This window comes from Triturus cristatus, chromosome 4_1 (genome assembly GCF_964204655.1).
Source record: "Triturus cristatus chromosome 4_1, aTriCri1.1, whole genome shotgun sequence".
Lineage (NCBI taxonomy): Eukaryota > Metazoa > Chordata > Amphibia > Caudata > Salamandridae > Triturus > Triturus cristatus.
This window is the reverse complement of record NC_140585.1, coordinates 139,139,339-139,158,313: the sequence shown is the minus strand read 5'-3', so window position 1 is coordinate 139,158,313 and position 18,975 is coordinate 139,139,339. Positions and strand designations below refer to the sequence as shown.

The 18,975-nt window shown below is 38.6% G+C and overlaps 10 non-coding genes across 10 annotated transcripts; all 10 read left to right on the top strand.

Annotated features, from left to right (window-relative positions):
- The first annotated feature begins 1,234 nt into the window (after nt 1–1,234).
- TRNAC-GCA (transfer RNA cysteine (anticodon GCA)) lies at nt 1,235–1,306 on the top strand. The gene has a single exon. It is a non-coding gene; the product is annotated as a tRNA-Cys (tRNA).
- Nucleotides 1,307–4,461: 3,155 nt separating this feature from the next.
- Nucleotides 4,462–4,533, top strand: TRNAC-GCA (transfer RNA cysteine (anticodon GCA)). The gene has a single exon. It is a non-coding gene; the product is annotated as a tRNA-Cys (tRNA).
- Nucleotides 4,534–5,529: 996 nt separating this feature from the next.
- Nucleotides 5,530–5,601, top strand: TRNAC-GCA (transfer RNA cysteine (anticodon GCA)). Its single transcript has one exon. It is a non-coding gene; the product is annotated as a tRNA-Cys (tRNA).
- Nucleotides 5,602–7,678: 2,077 nt separating this feature from the next.
- TRNAC-GCA (transfer RNA cysteine (anticodon GCA)) lies at nt 7,679–7,750 on the top strand. The gene has a single exon. It is a non-coding gene; the product is annotated as a tRNA-Cys (tRNA).
- A 2,087-nt stretch (nt 7,751–9,837) lies between these two features.
- TRNAC-GCA (transfer RNA cysteine (anticodon GCA)) lies at nt 9,838–9,909 on the top strand. Its single transcript has one exon. It is a non-coding gene; the product is annotated as a tRNA-Cys (tRNA).
- Nucleotides 9,910–10,905: 996 nt separating this feature from the next.
- On the top strand, nt 10,906–10,977 carry TRNAC-GCA (transfer RNA cysteine (anticodon GCA)). Its single transcript has one exon. It is a non-coding gene; the product is annotated as a tRNA-Cys (tRNA).
- A 2,077-nt stretch (nt 10,978–13,054) lies between these two features.
- On the top strand, nt 13,055–13,126 carry TRNAC-GCA (transfer RNA cysteine (anticodon GCA)). Its single transcript has one exon. It is a non-coding gene; the product is annotated as a tRNA-Cys (tRNA).
- Nucleotides 13,127–16,282: 3,156 nt separating this feature from the next.
- TRNAC-GCA (transfer RNA cysteine (anticodon GCA)) lies at nt 16,283–16,354 on the top strand. The gene has a single exon. It is a non-coding gene; the product is annotated as a tRNA-Cys (tRNA).
- A 997-nt stretch (nt 16,355–17,351) lies between these two features.
- TRNAC-GCA (transfer RNA cysteine (anticodon GCA)) lies at nt 17,352–17,423 on the top strand. The gene has a single exon. It is a non-coding gene; the product is annotated as a tRNA-Cys (tRNA).
- Nucleotides 17,424–18,431: 1,008 nt separating this feature from the next.
- TRNAC-GCA (transfer RNA cysteine (anticodon GCA)) lies at nt 18,432–18,503 on the top strand. The gene has a single exon. It is a non-coding gene; the product is annotated as a tRNA-Cys (tRNA).
- Nucleotides 18,504–18,975: the final 472 nt, after the last annotated feature.

Sequence of the window (18,975 nt, the reverse complement as noted above, 5' to 3'; positions counted from 1 at the left end):
TTAAACTATACCGTTTTCCTTCAATAAATAATATTAAGAACTACTTCTCCTGTTCCACAGTTTCAAGCCTGTACTTTCCGGCCCAACTGAGCATGATGCTCACACTCTTTCATGAGGTACTGATATATTTTCATTCCGACTCTCACAAACAGGTGGGGATATAGCTCAGTGGTAGAGCATTTGACTGCAGATCAAGAGGTCCCTTGTTCAAATCCAGGTGTCCCCGTAGCCTGTTTTGGTTCTTGTGTTTATAGCTGGGACTTTTCATAAAACCCCTTTGGATCATCATTGACAGAGTCAGTGTTCGCTTGGATCTTACACTTTAATAGCATTACAATGTCACTGCTCAAAACCTGAGAGTAAATGCATTTTTATACAGGGCTTGGTATTCCGTATGGGAAATGTCTGAAAAAGCATTGATTTATTTTGGAATCTGGCTCTTCCTTTCACAGCACCAAACAAAGGGAATGGACTATGAAAGCAATTGACAACTTTGTTTTACAGTTTGGTGCTTCCTTCGATCGCACTACAGAAATTGCATAGAAAAGTGGGCAGCAATGCAGTCAATCTATTCCTCATTTAACCTGTGTCCTCAGTCTTACATGTATTCCACCTCTTCTCTGTGCATACAAAGTATGTGTTTGTTTGAAGCACTTCATTTTTGTGCAATGCATTATATATTTTCTTTCTACTAAAAAACGCTGCCCACGTACAAGATGTACGAACCCTAGTTGTAGGTGCAAGCAGGCTGGTCTGAGAAACCAGGCCATTTGCGAACACAAAATAGCTTTTTCTGAAGTATTAAATCGAAGGTACATGAAATGGGTGTTTGGTGGTACCTTCAAATACCAAATTGTAGTGGTATGCAGAAATGTTTTTTCACCGTAATTTGGCCCAAAACAATCATACTTCACCACCATATCAGTGATTGTGGTAATCAATCCACAAAGATAAGTAGTCTCGTAAAAACCTCTTCCCCTTTGAGAATGTTTCAAAACAAACATTTTAATTACAGATATTGGTCCTATGGACCACTGCCTATTCAAATAAAATAACAATTAAACATATACATTTTGTTTTTTAAATGATCCTGTTTTCCTTTAATTAATAATATTAAGAACTACTTCTCCTTTTCCACAGTTTCAAGCTCGTACTTTGTGGCCCAACTGAGCTTGAGCCTCTCACTCTTTCATGATGTACTGATATATTGTCATTCTGATCTTTGAAAACAGTTGGGGATATAGCTCAGTGGTAGAGCATTTGACTGCAGATCAAAAGGTCCCTGGTTCAAATCCGGGTGTCCCCTAAACCTATTTTGGTTTTGGTGTTTGTAGGTGGGATCACTCATAAAGTCCCTGTGGATCACCATTGACAGAGTCAGTGTTGAGTTGGATCTTATACTTTATTAGCATTACAGTGTCACTGCTCAAAACCTGGGAATAAATGCATTTTTACACAGGGCGTGGGAGCTTTCTGAAACATCATTGATTTGTTTTGGAATCCGGCTCTTCCTTTCACAGCTTCAAGCAAAGAGAATCACTATGAAAACAATTGAAAACTTTGTTATACAGTTTGGTGCTTCCTTGTAGCGCACTAAAGAAATGGCATAGTATACTCGGCAGCGCTGCAGTCAATCTATTTCTTATTTAACCTGTGTCCTCAGTCTTACATATATTCCTCCTCTCCTCTGTGCATACAAAATATGTGTTTGTTTAAAGCACTTCATTCTTGTGCAACGTAGAAACTATATAATTTCTCCTTAAAACCTCTGCCTACGTGCAAAATGTATGAACCCTCGTTGCAGATGAAAAAAGGCTGGCTCGAAGACTCAGGCCATTTTCGAACACAAAATGGCCTTTTCTGATATATTAAATTGATGGTACTTGAAAGGGACGTTTGGGTGTACCTTCCAAATACCAAATTGCAGTGGTATGTAGAAATGTTTTTCGTCCATCATTTGGCCCAAAACAATCATACTTCACCACCATCTCGGTGATTGTGGTAACCAATCCACGAAAGGATAAGGCGTCCCGTAAAAACCTCTTCCCCTTTGAGAATGTTTCAAAACAAGCATTTTATGTACAGGCATTGGTCCTATGGACCACTGCCTGTTCAAATAAAATAACAATGAAACATATAAATATTTTTTTTAAACAATCCCGTTTTCCTTCAATAAATAATATTAAGAACTACTTCTCCTGTTCCACTGTTTCAAGCTTGTACTTTCCGGCCCAACTGAGCATGATGCTCACACTCTTTCATGAGGTACTGATATATTTTCATTCCGACTCTCACAAACAGGTGGGGATATAGCTCAGTGGTAGAGCATTTGACTGCAGATTAAGAGGTCCCTGTTCAAATCCAGGTGTCCCCTTGGCCTGTTTTGGTTCTTGTGTTTGTAGCTGGGACTTTTCATAAAACCCCTTTGGATCATCATTGACAGAGTCAGTGTTCGCTTGGATCTTACACTTTAACAGCATTACAATGTCACTGCTCAAAACCTGAGAGTAAATGCATTTTTATACAGGGCGCAGTATTCCGTATGGGAAATGTCTGAAAAAGCATTGATTTATTTTGGAATCTGGCTCTTCCTTTCACAGCACCAAACAAAGGGAATGGACTATGAAAGCAATTGGCAACTTTGTTTTACAGTTTAGTGCTTCCTTCAATCGCACTACAGAAATTGCATAGAAAAGTGGGCAGCAATGCAGTCAATCTATTCCTCATTTAACCTGTGTCCTCAGTCTTACATGTATTCCACCTCTTCTCTGTGCATACAAAGTATGTGTTTGTTTGAAGCACTTCATTTTTGTGCAATGCATAATCTATTTACTTTCTACTAAAATACGCTGCCCACGTACAAGATGTACGAACCCTAGTTGCAGGTGCAAGCAGGCTGGTCTGAGAAACCAGGCCATTTGCGAACACAAAATAGCTTTTTCTGATGTATTAAATCGAAGGTACATGAAAGGGGTGTTTGGTTGTACCTTCAAATACCAAATTGTAGTGGTATGCAGAAATGTTTTTTCACCGTCATTTGGCCCAAAACAATCATACTTCACCACCATATCAGTGATTGTGGTAATCAATCCACAAAGATAAGTAGTCTCGTAAAAACCTCTTCCCCTTTGAGAATGTTTCAAAACAAACATTTTAATTACAGATATTGGTCCTATGGACCACTGCCTATTCAAATAAAATAACAATGAAACATATAAATATTTTTTTTAAACAATCCCGTTTTCCTTCAATAAATAATATTAAGAACTACTTCTCCTGTTCCACAGTTTCAAGCTTGTACTTTCCGGTCCAACTGAGCATGATGCTCACACTCTTTCATGAGGTACTGATATATTTTCATTCCGACTCTCACAAACAGGTGGGGATATAGCTCAGTGGAAGAGCATTTGACTGCATATCAAGAGGTCCCTGGTTCAAATCCAGGTGTCCCCTTAGCCTCTTGTGGTTCTTGTGTTTGTAGCTGGGACTTTTCATAAAACCCCTTTGGATCATCATTGACAAAGTCAATGTTCGCTTGGAACTTACACTTTAATAGCATTACAATGTCACTGCTCAAAACCTGAGAGTAAATGCATTTTTATACAGGGCTCGGTATTCCGTATGGGAAATGTCTGAAAAAGCATTGATTTATTTTGGAATCTGGCTCTTCCTTTCACAGCACCAAACAAAGTGAATGGACTATGAAAGCAATTGACAACTTTGTTTTACAGTTTGGTGCTTCCTTCGATCACACTACAGAAATTGCATAGAAAAGTGGGCAGCAATGCAGTCAATCTATTCCTCATTTAACCTGTGTCCTCAGTCTTACGTGTATTCCACCTCTTCTCTGTGCATACAAAGTATGTGTTTGTTTGAAGCACTTCATTTTTGTGCAATGCATAATCTATGTACTTTCTACTAAAAAACGCTGCCCACGTACAAGATGTAAGAACCCTAGTTGCAGGTGCAAGCAGGCTGGTCTGAGAAACCAGGCCATTTGCGAACACAAAATATTTTTTTCTGATGTATTAAATCGAAGGTACGTGAAAGGGGTGTTTGGTTGTACCTTCAAATACCAAATTGTAGTGGTATGCAGAAATGTTTTTTCACCGTAATTTGGCCCAAAACAATCATACTTCACCACCATATCAGTGATTGTGGTAATCAATCCACAAAGATAAGAAGTCTCGTAAAAACCTCTTCCCCTTTGAGAATGTTTCAAAACAAACATTTTAATTACAGATATTGGTCCTATGGACCACTGCCTATTCAAATAAAATAACAATTAAACATATACATTTTGTTTTTTAAATGATCCTGTTTTCCTTTAATTAATAATATTAAGAACTACTTCTCCTTTTCCACAGTTTCAAGCTCGTACTTTGTGGCCCAACTGAGCTTGAGCCTCTCACTCTTTCATGATGTACTGATATATTGTCATTCTGATCTTTGAAAACAGTTGGGGATATAGCTCAGTGGTAGAGCATTTGACTGCAGATCAAAAGGTCCCTGGTTCAAATCCGGGTGTCCCCTAAACCTATTTTGGTTTTGGTGTTTGTAGGTGGGATCTTTCATAAAGTCCCTGTGGATCACCATTGACAGAGTCAGTGTTGAGTTGGATCTTATACTTTATTAGCATTACAGTGTCACTGCTCAAAACCTGGGAATAAATGCATTTTTACACAGGGCGTGGGAGCTTTCTGAAACATCATTGATTTATTTTGGAATCCGGCTCTTCCTTTCACAGCTTCAAGCAAAGAGAATCACTATGAAAACAATTGAAAACTTTGTTATACAGTTTGGTGCTTCCTTGTAGCGCACTAAAGAAATGGCATAGTATACTCGGCAGCGCTGCAGTCAATCTATTTCTTATTTACCTGTGTCCTCAGTCTTACATATATTCCTCCTCTCCTCTGTGCATACAAAATATGTGTTTGTTTAAAGCACTTCATTCTTGTGCAACGTAGAAACTATATAATTTCTCCTTAAAACCTCTGCCTACGTGCAAAATGTATGAACCCTCGTTGCAGATGAAAAAAGGCTGGCTCGAAGACTCAGGCCATTTTCGAACACAAAATGGCCTTTTCTGATATATTAAATTGATGGTACTTGAAAGGGACGTTTGGGTGTACCTTCCAAATACCAAATTGCAGTGGTATGTAGAAATGTTTTTCGTCCATCATTTGGCCCAAAACAATCATACTTCACCACCATCTCGGTGATTGTGGTAACCAATCCACGAAAGGATAAGGCGTCCCGTAAAAACCTCTTCCCCTTTGAGAATGTTTCAAAACAAGCATTTTATGTACAGGCATTGGTCCTATGGACCACTGCCTGTTCAAATAAAATAACAATGAAACATATAAATATTTTTTTTAAACAATCCCGTTTTCCTTCAATAAATAATATTAAGAACTACTTCTCCTGTTCCACTGTTTCAAGCTTGTACTTTCCGGCCCAACTGAGCATGATGCTCACACTCTTTCATGAGGTACTGATATATTTTCATTCCGACTCTCACAAACAGGTGGGGATATAGCTCAGTGGTAGAGCATTTGACTGCAGATCAAGAGGTCCCTGGTTCAAATCCAGGTGTCCCCTTGGCCTGTTTTGGTTCTTGTGTTTGTAGCTGAGACTTTTCATAAAACCCCTTTGGATCATCATTGACAGAGTCAGTGTTCGCTTGGATCTTACACTTTAACAGCATTACAATGTCACTGCCCAAAACCTGAGAGTAAATGCATTTTTATACAGGGCGCAGTATTCCGTATGGGAAATGTCTGAAAAAGCATTGATTTATTTTGGAATCTGGCTCTTCCTTTCACAGCACCAAACAAAGGGAATGGACTATGAAAGCAATTGGCAACTTTGTTTTACAGTTTAGTGCTTCCTTCAATCGCACTACAGAAATTGCATAGAAAAGTGGGCAGCAATGCAGTCAATCTATTCCTCATTTAACCTGTGTCCTCAGTCTTACATGTATTCCACCTCTTCTCTGTGCATAAAAAGTATGTGTTTGTTTGAAGCACTTCATTTTTGTGCAATGCATAATCTATTTACTTTCTACTAAAATACGCTGCCCACGTACAAGATGTACGAACCCTAGTTGCAGGTGCAAGCAGGCTGGTCTGAGAAACCAGGCCATTTGCGAACACAAAATAGCTTTTTCTGATGTATTAAATGGAAGGTACATGAAAGGGGTGTTTGGTTGTACCTTCAAATACCAAATTGTAGTGGTATGCAGAAATGTTTTTTCACCGTCATTTGGCCCAAAACAATCATACTTCACCACCATATCAGTGATTGTGGTAATCAATCCACAAAGATAAGTAGTCTCGTAAAAACCTCTTCCCCTTTGAGAATGTTTCAAAACAAACATTTTAATTACAGATATTGGTCCTATGGACCACTGCCTATTCAAATAAAATAACAATTAAACATATACATTTTGTTTTTTAAATGATCCTGTTTTCCTTTAATTAATAATATTAAGAACTACTTCTCCTTTTCCACAGTTTCAAGCTCGTACTTTGTGGCCCAACTGAGCTTGAGCCTCTCACTCTTTTATGATGTACTGATATATTGTCATTCTGATCTTTGAAAACAGTTGGGGATATAGCTCAGTGGTAGAGCATTTGACTGCAGATCAAGAGGTCCCTGGTTCAAATCCGGGTGTCCCGTAAACCTATTTTGGTTTTGGTGTTTGTAGCTGGGATCTTTCATAAAGTCCCTATGGATCACCATTGACAGAGTCAGTGTTCAGTTGGATCTTATACTTTATTAGCATTACAGTGTCACTGCTCAAAACCTGGGAATAAATGCATTTTTACACAGGGCGTGGGAACTTTCTGAAACATCATTGATTTATTTTGGAATCCGGCTCTTCCTTTCACAGCTTCAAGCAAAGAGAATCACTATGAAAACAATTGAAAACTTTGTTATACAGTTTGGTGCTTCCTTGTAGCGCACTAAAGAAAAGGCATAGTATAGTCGGCAGCGCTGCAGTCAATCTATTTCTCATTTAACATGTGTCCTCAGTCTTACATATATTCCTCCTCTCCTCTGTGCATACAAAATATGTGTTTGTTTAAAGCACTTCATTCTTGTGCAACGTAGAAACTATTTAATTTCCCCTTAAAACCTCTGCCTATGTGCAAAATGTATGAACCCTCGTTGCAGATGAAAAAAGGCTGGCTCGAAGACTCAGGTCATTTTCAAACACAAAATGGCCTTTTCTGGTATATTAAATTGATGGTACTTGAAAGGGACATTTGGGTGTACCTTCCAAATACCAAATTGCAGTGGTATGTAGAAATGTTTTTCGTCCATCATTTGGCCCAAAACAATCATACTTCACCACCATCTCGGTGATTGTGGTAACCAATCCGCGAAAGGATAAGGCGTCCCGTAAAAACCTCTTCCCCTTTGAGAATGTTTCAAAACAAGCATTTTATGAACAGGCATTGGTCCTATGGACCACTGCCTGTTCAAATAAAATAACAATGAAACATATAAATATTTTTTTTAAACGATCCCGTTTTCCTTCAATAAATAATATTAAGAACTACTTCTCCTGTTCCACAGTTTCAAGCTTGTACTTTCCGGCCGAACTGAGCATGATGCTCACACTCTTTCATGAGGTACTGATATATTTTCATTCCGACTCTCACAAACAGGTGGGGATATAGCTCAGTGGTAGAGCATTTGACTGCAGATCAAGAGGTCCCTGGTTCAAATCCAGGTGTCCCCTTGGCCTGTTTTGGTTCTTGTGTTTGTAGCTGGGACTTTTCATAAAACCCCTTTGGATCATCATTGACAGAGTCAGTGTTCGCTTGGATCTTACACTTTAACAGCATTACAATGTCACTGCTCAAAACCTGAGAGTAAATGCATTTTTATACAGGGCGCAGTATTCCGTATGGGAAATGTCTGAAAAAGCATTGATTTATTTTGGAATCTGGCTCTTCCTTTCACAGCACCAAACAAAGGGAATGGACTATGAAAGCAATTGGCAACTTTGTTTTACAGTTTAGTGCTTCCTTCAATCGCACTACAGAAATTGCATAGAAAAGTGGGCAGCAATGCAGTCAATCTATTCCTCATTTAACCTGTGTCCTCAGTCTTACATGTATTCCACCTCTTCTCTGTGCATACAAAGTATGTGTTTGTTTGAAGCACTTCATTTTTGTGCAATGCATAATCTATTTACTTTCTACTAAAATACGCTGCCCACGTACAAGATGTACGAACCCTAGTTGCAGGTGCAAGCAGGCTGGTCTGAGAAACCAGGCCATTTGCGAACACAAAATAGCTTTTTCTGATGTATTAAATCGAAGGTACATGAAAGGGGTGTTTGGTTGTACCTTCAAATACCAAATTGTAGTGGTATGCAGAAATGTTTTTTCACCGTCATTTGGCCCAAAACAATCATACTTCACCACCATATCAGTGATTGTGGTAATCAATCCACAAAGATAAGTAGTCTCGTAAAAACCTCTTCCCCTTTGAGAATGTTTCAAAACAAACATTTTAATTACAGATATTATTCCTATGGACCACTGCCTATTCAAATAAAATAACAATGAAACATATAAATATTTTTTTTAAACAATCCCGTTTTCCTTCAATAAATAATATTAAGAACTACTTCTCCTGTTCCACAGTTTCAAGCTTGTACTTTCCGGTCCAACTGAGCATGATGCTCACACTCTTTCATGAGGTACTGATATATTTTCATTCCGACTCTCACAAACAGGTGGGGATATAGCTCAGTGGAAGAGCATTTGACTGCATATCAAGAGGTCCCTGGTTCAAATCCAGGTGTCCCCTTAGCCTCTTGTGGTTCTTGTGTTTGTAGCTGGGACTTTTCATAAAACCCCTTTGGATCATCATTGACAAAGTCAATGTTCGCTTGGAACTTACACTTTAATAGCATTACAATGTCACTGCTCAAAACCTGAGAGTAAATGCATTTTTATACAGGGCTCGGTATTCCGTATGGGAAATGTCTGAAAAAGCATTGATTTATTTTGGAATCTGGCTCTTCCTTTCACAGCACCAAACAAAGTGAATGGACTATGAAAGCAATTGACAACTTTGTTTTACAGTTTGGTGCTTCCTTCGATCACACTACAGAAATTGCATAGAAAAGTGGGCAGCAATGCAGTCAATCTATTCCTCATTTAACCTGTGTCCTCAGTCTTACGTGTATTCCACCTCTTCTCTGTGCATACAAAGTATGTGTTTGTTTGAAGCACTTCATTTTTGTGCAATGCATAATCTATGTACTTTCTACTAAAAAACGCTGCCCACGTACAAGATGTAAGAACCCTAGTTGCAGGTGCAAGCAGGCTGGTCTGAGAAACCAGGCCATTTGCGAACACAAAATATTTTTTTCTGATGTATTAAATCGAAGGTACGTGAAAGGGGTGTTTGGTTGTACCTTCAAATACCAAATTGTAGTGGTATGCAGAAATGTTTTTTCACCGTAATTTGGCCCAAAACAATCATACTTCACCACCATATCAGTGATTGTGGTAATCAATCCACAAAGATAAGAAGTCTCGTAAAAACCTCTTCCCCTTTGAGAATGTTTCAAAACAAACATTTTAATTACAGATATTGGTCCTATGGACCACTGCCTATTCAAATAAAATAACAATTAAACATATACATTTTGTTTTTTAAATGATCCTGTTTTCCTTTAATTAATAATATTAAGAACTACTTCTCCTTTTCCACAGTTTCAAGCTCGTACTTTGTGGCCCAACTGAGCTTGAGCCTCTCACTCTTTCATGATGTACTGATATATTGTCATTCTGATCTTTGAAAACAGTTGGGGATATAGCTCAGTGGTAGAGCATTTGACTGCAGATCAAAAGGTCCCTGGTTCAAATCCGGGTGTCCCCTAAACCTATTTTGGTTTTGGTGTTTGTAGGTGGGATCTTTCATAAAGTCCCTGTGGATCACCATTGACAGAGTCAGTGTTGAGTTGGATCTTATACTTTATTAGCATTACAGTGTCACTGCTCAAAACCTGGGAATAAATGCATTTTTACACAGGGCGTGGGAGCTTTCTGAAACATCATTGATTTATTTTGGAATCCGGCTCTTCCTTTCACAGCTTCAAGCAAAGAGAATCACTATGAAAACAATTGAAAACTTTGTTATACAGTTTGGTGCTTCCTTGTAGCGCACTAAAGAAATGGCATAGTATACTCGGCAGCGCTGCAGTCAATCTATTTCTTATTTACCTGTGTCCTCAGTCTTACATATATTCCTCCTCTCCTCTGTGCATACAAAATATGTGTTTGTTTAAAGCACTTCATTCTTGTGCAACGTAGAAACTATATAATTTCTCCTTAAAACCTCTGCCTACGTGCAAAATGTATGAACCCTCGTTGCAGATGAAAAAAGGCTGGCTCGAAGACTCAGGCCATTTTCGAACACAAAATGGCCTTTTCTGATATATTAAATTGATGGTACTTGAAAGGGACGTTTGGGTGTACCTTCCAAATACCAAATTGCAGTGGTATGTAGAAATGTTTTTCGTCCATCATTTGGCCCAAAACAATCATACTTCACCACCATCTCGGTGATTGTGGTAACCAATCCACGAAAGGATAAGGCGTCCCGTAAAAACCTCTTCCCCTTTGAGAATGTTTCAAAACAAGCATTTTATGTACAGGCATTGGTCCTATGGACCACTGCCTGTTCAAATAAAATAACAATGAAACATATAAATATTTTTTTTAAACAATCCCGTTTTCCTTCAATAAATAATATTAAGAACTACTTCTCCTGTTCCACTGTTTCAAGCTTGTACTTTCCGGCCCAACTGAGCATGATGCTCACACTCTTTCATGAGGTACTGATATATTTTCATTCCGACTCTCACAAACAGGTGGGGATATAGCTCAGTGGTAGAGCATTTGACTGCAGATCAAGAGGTCCCTGGTTCAAATCCAGGTGTCCCCTTGGCCTGTTTTGGTTCTTGTGTTTGTAGCTGAGACTTTTCATAAAACCCCTTTGGATCATCATTGACAGAGTCAGTGTTCGCTTGGATCTTACACTTTAACAGCATTACAATGTCACTGCTCAAAACCTGAGAGTAAATGCATTTTTATACAGGGCGCAGTATTCCGTATGGGAAATGTCTGAAAAAGCATTGATTTATTTTGGAATCTGGCTCTTCCTTTCACAGCACCAAACAAAGGGAATGGACTATGAAAGCAATTGGCAACTTTGTTTTACAGTTTAGTGCTTCCTTCAATCGCACTACAGAAATTGCATAGAAAAGTGGGCAGCAATGCAGTCAATCTATTCCTCATTTAACCTGTGTCCTCAGTCTTACATGTATTCCACCTCTTCTCTGTGCATAAAAAGTATGTGTTTGTTTGAAGCACTTCATTTTTGTGCAATGCATAATCTATTTACTTTCTACTAAAATACGCTGCCCACGTACAAGATGTACGAACCCTAGTTGCAGGTGCAAGCAGGCTGGTCTGAGAAACCAGGCCATTTGCGAACACAAAATAGCTTTTTCTGATGTATTAAATGGAAGGTACATGAAAGGGGTGTTTGGTTGTACCTTCAAATACCAAATTGTAGTGGTATGCAGAAATGTTTTTTCACCGTCATTTGGCCCAAAACAATCATACTTCACCACCATATCAGTGATTGTGGTAATCAATCCACAAAGATAAGTAGTCTCGTAAAAACCTCTTCCCCTTTGAGAATGTTTCAAAACAAACATTTTAATTACAGATATTGGTCCTATGGACCACTGCCTATTCAAATAAAATAACAATTAAACATATACATTTTGTTTTTTAAATGATCCTGTTTTCCTTTAATTAATAATATTAAGAACTACTTCTCCTTTTCCACAGTTTCAAGCTCGTACTTTGTGGCCCAACTGAGCTTGAGCCTCTCACTCTTTTATGATGTACTGATATATTGTCATTCTGATCTTTGAAAACAGTTGGGGATATAGCTCAGTGGTAGAGCATTTGACTGCAGATCAAGAGGTCCCTCGTTCAAATCCGGGTGTCCCGTAAACCTATTTTGGTTTTGGTGTTTGTAGCTGGGATCTTTCATAAAGTCCCTATGGATCACCATTGACAGAGTCAGTGTTCAGTTGGATCTTATACTTTATTAGCATTACAGTGTCACTGCTCAAAACCTGGGAATAAATGCATTTTTACACAGGGCGTGGGAACTTTCTGAAACATCATTGATTTATTTTGGAATCCGGCTCTTCCTTTCACAGCTTCAAGCAAAGAGAATCACTATGAAAACAATTGAAAACTTTGTTATACAGTTTGGTGCTTCCTTGTAGCGCACTAAAGAAAAGGCATAGTATAGTCGGCAGCGCTGCAGTCAATCTATTTCTCATTTAACATGTGTCCTCAGTCTTACATATATTCCTCCTCTCCTCTGTGCATACAAAATATGTGTTTGTTTAAAGCACTTCATTCTTGTGCAACGTAGAAACTATTTAATTTCCCCTTAAAACCTCTGCCTATGTGCAAAATGTATGAACCCTCGTTGCAGATGAAAAAAGGCTGGCTCGAAGACTCAGGTCATTTTCAAACACAAAATGGCCTTTTCTGGTATATTAAATTGATGGTACTTGAAAGGGACATTTGGGTGTACCTTCCAAATACCAAATTGCAGTGGTATGTAGAAATGTTTTTCGTCCATCATTTGGCCCAAAACAATCATACTTCACCACCATCTCGGTGATTGTGGTAACCAATCCGCGAAAGGATAAGGCGTCCCGTAAAAACCTCTTCCCCTTTGAGAATGTTTCAAAACAAGCATTTTATGAACAGGCATTGGTCCTATGGACCACTGCCTGTTCAAATAAAATAACAATGAAACATATAAATATTTTTTTTAAACGATCCCGTTTTCCTTCAATAAATAATATTAAGAACTACTTCTCCTGTTCCACAGTTTCAAGCTTGTACTTTCCGGCCGAACTGAGCATGATGCTCACACTCTTTCATGAGGTACTGATATATTTTCATTCCGACTCTCACAAACAGGTGGGGATATAGCTCAGTGGTAGAGCATTTGACTGCAGATCAAGAGGTCCCTGGTTCAAATCCAGGTGTCCCCTTGGCCTGTTTTGGTTCTTGTGTTTGTAGCTGGGACTTTTCATAAAACCCCTTTGGATCATCATTGACAGAGTCAGTGTTCGCTTGGATCTTACACTTTAACAGCATTACAATGTCACTGCTCAAAACCTGAGAGTAAATGCATTTTTATACAGGGCTCGGTTTTCCGTATGGGAAATGTCTGAAAAAGCATTGATTTATTTTGGAATCTGGCTCTTCCTTTCACAGCACCAAACAAAGGGAATGGACTATGAAAGCAATTGGCAACTTTGTTTTACAGTTTAGTGCTTCCTTCAATCGCACTACAGAAATTGCATAGAAAAGTGGGCAGCAATGCAGTCAATCTATTCCTCATTTAACCTGTGTCCTCAGTCTTACATGTATTCCACCTCTTCTCTGTGCATACAAAGTATGTGTTTGTTTGAAGCACTTCATTATTGTGCAATGCATAATATATTTACTTTCTACTAAAATACGCTGCCCACGTACAAGATGTACGAACCCTAGTTGCAGGTGCAAGCAGGCTGGTCTGAGAAACCAGGCCATTTGCGAACACAAAATAGCTTTTTCTGATGTATTAAATCGAAGGTACATGAAAGGGGTGTTTGGTTGTACCTTCAAATACCAAATTGTAGTGGTATGCAGAAATGTTTTTTCACCGTAATTTGGCCCAAAACAATCATACTTCACCACCATATCAGTGATTGTGGTAATCAATCCACAAAGATAAGTAGTCTCGTAAAAACCTCTTCCCCTTTGAGAATGTTTCAAAACAAACATTTTAATTACAGATATTGGTCCTATGGACCACTGCCTATTCAAATAAAATAACAATTAAACATATACATTTTGTTTTTTAAATGATCCTGTTTTCCTTTAATTAATAATATTAAGAACTACTTCTCCTTTTTCACAGTTTCAAGCTCGCACTTTGTGGCCCAACTGAGCTTGAGCCTCTCACTCTTTCATGATGTACTGATATATTGTCATTCTGATCTTTGAAAACAGTTGGGGATATAGCTCAGTGGTAGAGCATTTGACTGCAGATCAAGAGGTCCCTGTTTCAAATCCGGGTGTCCCCTAAACCTATTTTGGTTTTGGTGTTTGTAGGTGGGATCTTTCATAAAGTCCCTGTGGATCACCATTGACAGAGTCAGTGTTGAGTTGGATCTTATACTTTATTAGCATTACAGTGTCACTGCTCAAAACCTGGGAATAAATGCATTTTTACACAGGGCGTGGGAGCTTTCTGAAACATCATTGATTTATTTTGGAATCCGGCTCTTCCTTTCACAGCTTCAAGCAAAGAGAATCACTATGAAAACAATTGAAAACTTTGTTATACAGTTTGGTGCTTCCTTGTAGCGCACTAAAGAAATGGCATAGTATACTCGGCAGCGCTGCAGTCAATCTATTTCTTATTTAACCTGTGTCCTCAGTCTTACATATATTCCTCCTCTCCTCTGTGCATACAAAATATGTGTTTGTTTAAAGCACTTCATTCTTGTGCAACGTAGAAACTATATAATTTCTCCTTAAAACCTCTGCCTACGTGCAAAATGTATGAACCCTCGTTGCAGATGAAAAAAGGCTGTCTCGAAGACTCAGGCCATTTTCGAACACAAAATGGCCTTTTCTGATATATTAAATTGATGGTACTTGAAAGGGACGTTTGGGTGTACCTTCCAAATAGCAAATTGCAGTGGTATGTAGAAATGTTTTTCGTCCATCATTTGGCCCAAAACAATCATACTTCACCACCATCTCGGTGATTGTGGTAACCAATCCACGAAAGGATAAGGCGTCCCGTAAAAACCTCTTCCCCTTTGAGAATGTTTCAAAACAAGCATTTTATGTACAGGCATTGGTCCTATGGACCACTGCCTGTTCAAATAAAATAACAATGAAACATATAAATATTTTTTTTAAACAATCCCGTTTTCCTTCAATAAATAATATTAAGAACTACTTCTCCTGTTCCACTGTTTCAAGCTTGTACTTTCCGGCCCAACTGAGCATGATGCTCACACTCTTTCATGAGGTACTGATATATTTTCATTCCGACTCTCACAAACAGGTGGGGATATAGCTCAGTGGTAGAGCATTTGACTGCAGATCAAGAGGTCCCTGTTCAAATCCAGGTGTCCCCTTGGCCTGTTTTGGTTCTTGTGTTTGTAGCTGGGACTTTTCATAAAACCCCTTTGGATCATCATTGACAGAGTCAGTGTTCGCTTGGATCTTACACTTTAACAGCATTACAATGTCACTGCTCAAAACCTGAGAGTAAATGCATTTTTATACAGGGCGCAGTATTCCGTATGGGAAATGTCTGAAAAAGCATTGATTTATTTTGGAATCTGGCTCTTCCTTTCACAGCACCAAACAAAGGGAATGGACTATGAAAGCAATTGGCAACTTTGTTTTACAGTTTAGTGCTTCCTTCAATCGCACTACAGAAATTGCATAGAAAAGTGGGCAGCAATGCAGTCAATCTATTCCTCATTTAACCTGTGTCCTCAGTCTTACATGTATTCCACCTCTTCTCTGTGCATACAAAGTATGTGTTTGTTTGAAGCACTTCATTTTTGTGCAATGCATAATCTATTTACTTTCTACTAAAATACGCTGCCCACGTACAAGATGTACGAACCCTAGTTGCAGGTGCAAGCAGGCTGGTCTGAGAAACCAGGCCATTTGCGAACACAAAATAGCTTTTTCTGATGTATTAAATCGAAGGTACATGAAAGGGGTGTTTGGTTGTACCTTCAAATACCAAATTGTAGTGGTATGCAGAAATGTTTTTTCACCGTCATTTGGCCCAAAACAATCATACTTCACCACCATATCAGTGATTGTGGTAATCAATCCACAAAGATAAGTAGTCTCGTAAAAACCTCTTCCCATTTGAGAATGTTTCAAAACAAACATTTTAATTACAGATATTGGTCCTATGGACCACTGCCTATTCAAATAAAATAACAATTAAACATATACATTTTGTTTTTTAAATGATCCTGTTTTCCTTTAATTAATAATATTAAGAACTACTTCTCCTTTTCCACAGTTTCAAGCTCGTACTTTGTGGCCCAACTGAGCTTGAGCCTCTCACTCTTTCATGATGTACTGATATATTGTCATTCTGATCTTTGAAAACAGTTGGGGATATAGCTCAGTGGTAGAGCATTTGACTGCAGATCAAGAGGTCCCTGGTTCAAATCCGGTTGTCCCCTAAACCTATTTTGGTTTTGGTGTTTGTAGCTGGGATCTTTCATAAAGTCCCTATGGATCACCATTGACAGAGTCAGTGTTCAGTTGGATCTTATACTTTATTAGCATTACAGTGTCACTGCTCAAAACCTGGGAATAAATGCATTTTTACACAGGGCGTGGGAACTTTCTGAAACATCATTGATTTATTTTGGAATCCGGCTCTTCCTTTCACAGCTTCAAGCAAAGAGAATCACTATGAAAACAATTGAAAACTTTGTTATACAGTTTGGTGCTTCCTTGTAGCGCACTAAAGAAATGGCATAGTATACTCGGCAGCGCTGCAGTCAATCTATTTCTCATTTAACCTGTGTCCTCAGTCTTACATATATTCCTCCTCTCCTCTGTGCATTCAAAATATGTGTTTGTTTAAAGCACTTCATTCTTGTGCAACGTAGAAACTATTTAATTTCTCCTTAAAACCTCTGCCTACGTGCAAAATGTATGAACCCTCGTTGCAGATGAAAAAAGGCTGGCTCGAAGACTCAGGCCATTTTCGAACACAAACTGGCCTTTTCTGATATATTAAATTGATGGTACTTGAAAGGGACGTTTGGGTGTACCTTCCAAATACCAAATTGCAGTGGTATGTAGAAATGTTTTTCGTCCATCATTTGGCCCAAAACAATCATACTTCACCACCATCTCGGTGATTGTGGTAACCAATCCGCGAAAGGATAAGGCGTCCCGTAAAAACCTCTTCCCCTTTGAGAATGTTTCAAAACAAGCATTTTATGTACAGGCATTGGTCCTATGGACCACTGCCTGTTCAAATAAAATAACAATGAAACATATAAATATTTTTTTTAAACGATCCCGTTTTCCTTCAATAAATAATATTAAGAACTACTTCTCCTGTTCCACAGTTTCAAGCTTGTACTTTCCGGCCCAACTGAGCATGATGCTCACACTCTTTCATGAGGTACTGATATATTTTCATTCCGACTCTCACAAACAGGTGGGGATATAGCTCAGTGGTAGAGCATTTGACTGCAGATCAAGAGGTCCCTGGTTCAAATCCAGGTGTCCCCTTGGCCTGTTTTGGTTCTTGTGTTTGTAGCTGGGACTTTTCATAAAACCCCTTTGGATCATCATTGACAGAGTCAGTGTTCGCTTGGATCTTACACTTTAATAGCATTACAATGTCACTGCTCAAAACCTGAGAGTAAATGCATTTTTATACAGGGCTCGGTATTTCGTATGGGAAATGTCTGAAAAAGCATTGATTTATTTTGGAATCTGGCTCTTCCTTTCACAGCACCAAACAAAGGGAATGGACTATGAAAGCAATTGGCAACTTTGTTTTACAGTTTAGTGCTTCCTTCAATCGCACTACAGAAATTGCATAGAAAAGTGGGCAGCAATGCAGTCAATCTATTCCTCATTTAACCTGTGTCCTCAGTCTTACATGTATTCCACCTCTTCTCTGTGCATACAAAGTATGTGTTTGTTTGAAGCACTTCATTTTTGTGCAATGCATAATATATTTACTTTCTACTAAAATACGCTGCCCACGTACAAGATGTACGAACCCTAGTTGCAGGTGCAAGCAGGCTGGTCTGAGAAACCAGGCCATTTGCGAACGCAAAATAGCTTTTTCTGATGTATTAAATCGAAGGTACATGAAAGGGGTGTTTGGTTGTACCTTCAAATACCAAATTGTAGTGGTATGCAGAAATGTTTTTTCACCGTCATTTGGCCCAAAACAATCATACTTCACCACCATATCAGTGATTGTGGTAATCAATCCACAAAGATAAGTAGTCTCGTAAAAACCTCTTCCCCTTTGAGAATGTTTCAAAACAAACATTTTAATTACAGATATTGGTCCTATGGACCACTGCCTATTCAAATAAAATAACAATTAAACATATACATTTTGTTTTTTAAATGATCCTGTTTTCCTTTAATTAATAATATTAAGAACTACTTCTCCTTTTCCACAGTTTCAAGCTCGTACTTTGTGGCCCAACTGAGCTTGAGCCTCTCACTCTTTCATGATGTACTGATATATTGTCATTCTGATCTTTGAAAACAGTTGGGGATATAGCTCAGTGGTAGAGCATTTGACTGCAGATCAAGAGGTCCCTGGTTCAAATCCAGGTGTCCCCTAAACCTATTTTGGTTCTGGTGTTTGTGGCTGGGATCTTTCATAAAGTCCCTTTGGATCACCATTGACAGAGTCAGTGTTCAGTTGGATCTTATACTTTATTAGCATTACAGTGTCACTGCTCAAAACCTGGGAATAAATGCATTTTTACACAGGGCGTGGGAACTTTCTGAAACATCATTGATTTATTTTGGAATCCGGCCCTTCCTTTCACAGCTTCAAGCAAAGAGAATGACTTCGAAAACAATTGAAAACATTGTTATACAGTTTGGTGCTTCCTTGTAGCGCACTAAAGAAATGGCATAGTATACTCGGCAGCGCTGCAGTCAATCTATTTCTCATTTAACCTGTGTCCTCAGTCTTACATATATTCCTCCTCTCCTCTGTGCATACAAAATATTTGTTTGTTTAAAGCACTTCATTGTTGTGCAACGTAGAAACTATTTAATTTCTCCTTAAAACCTCTGCCTACGT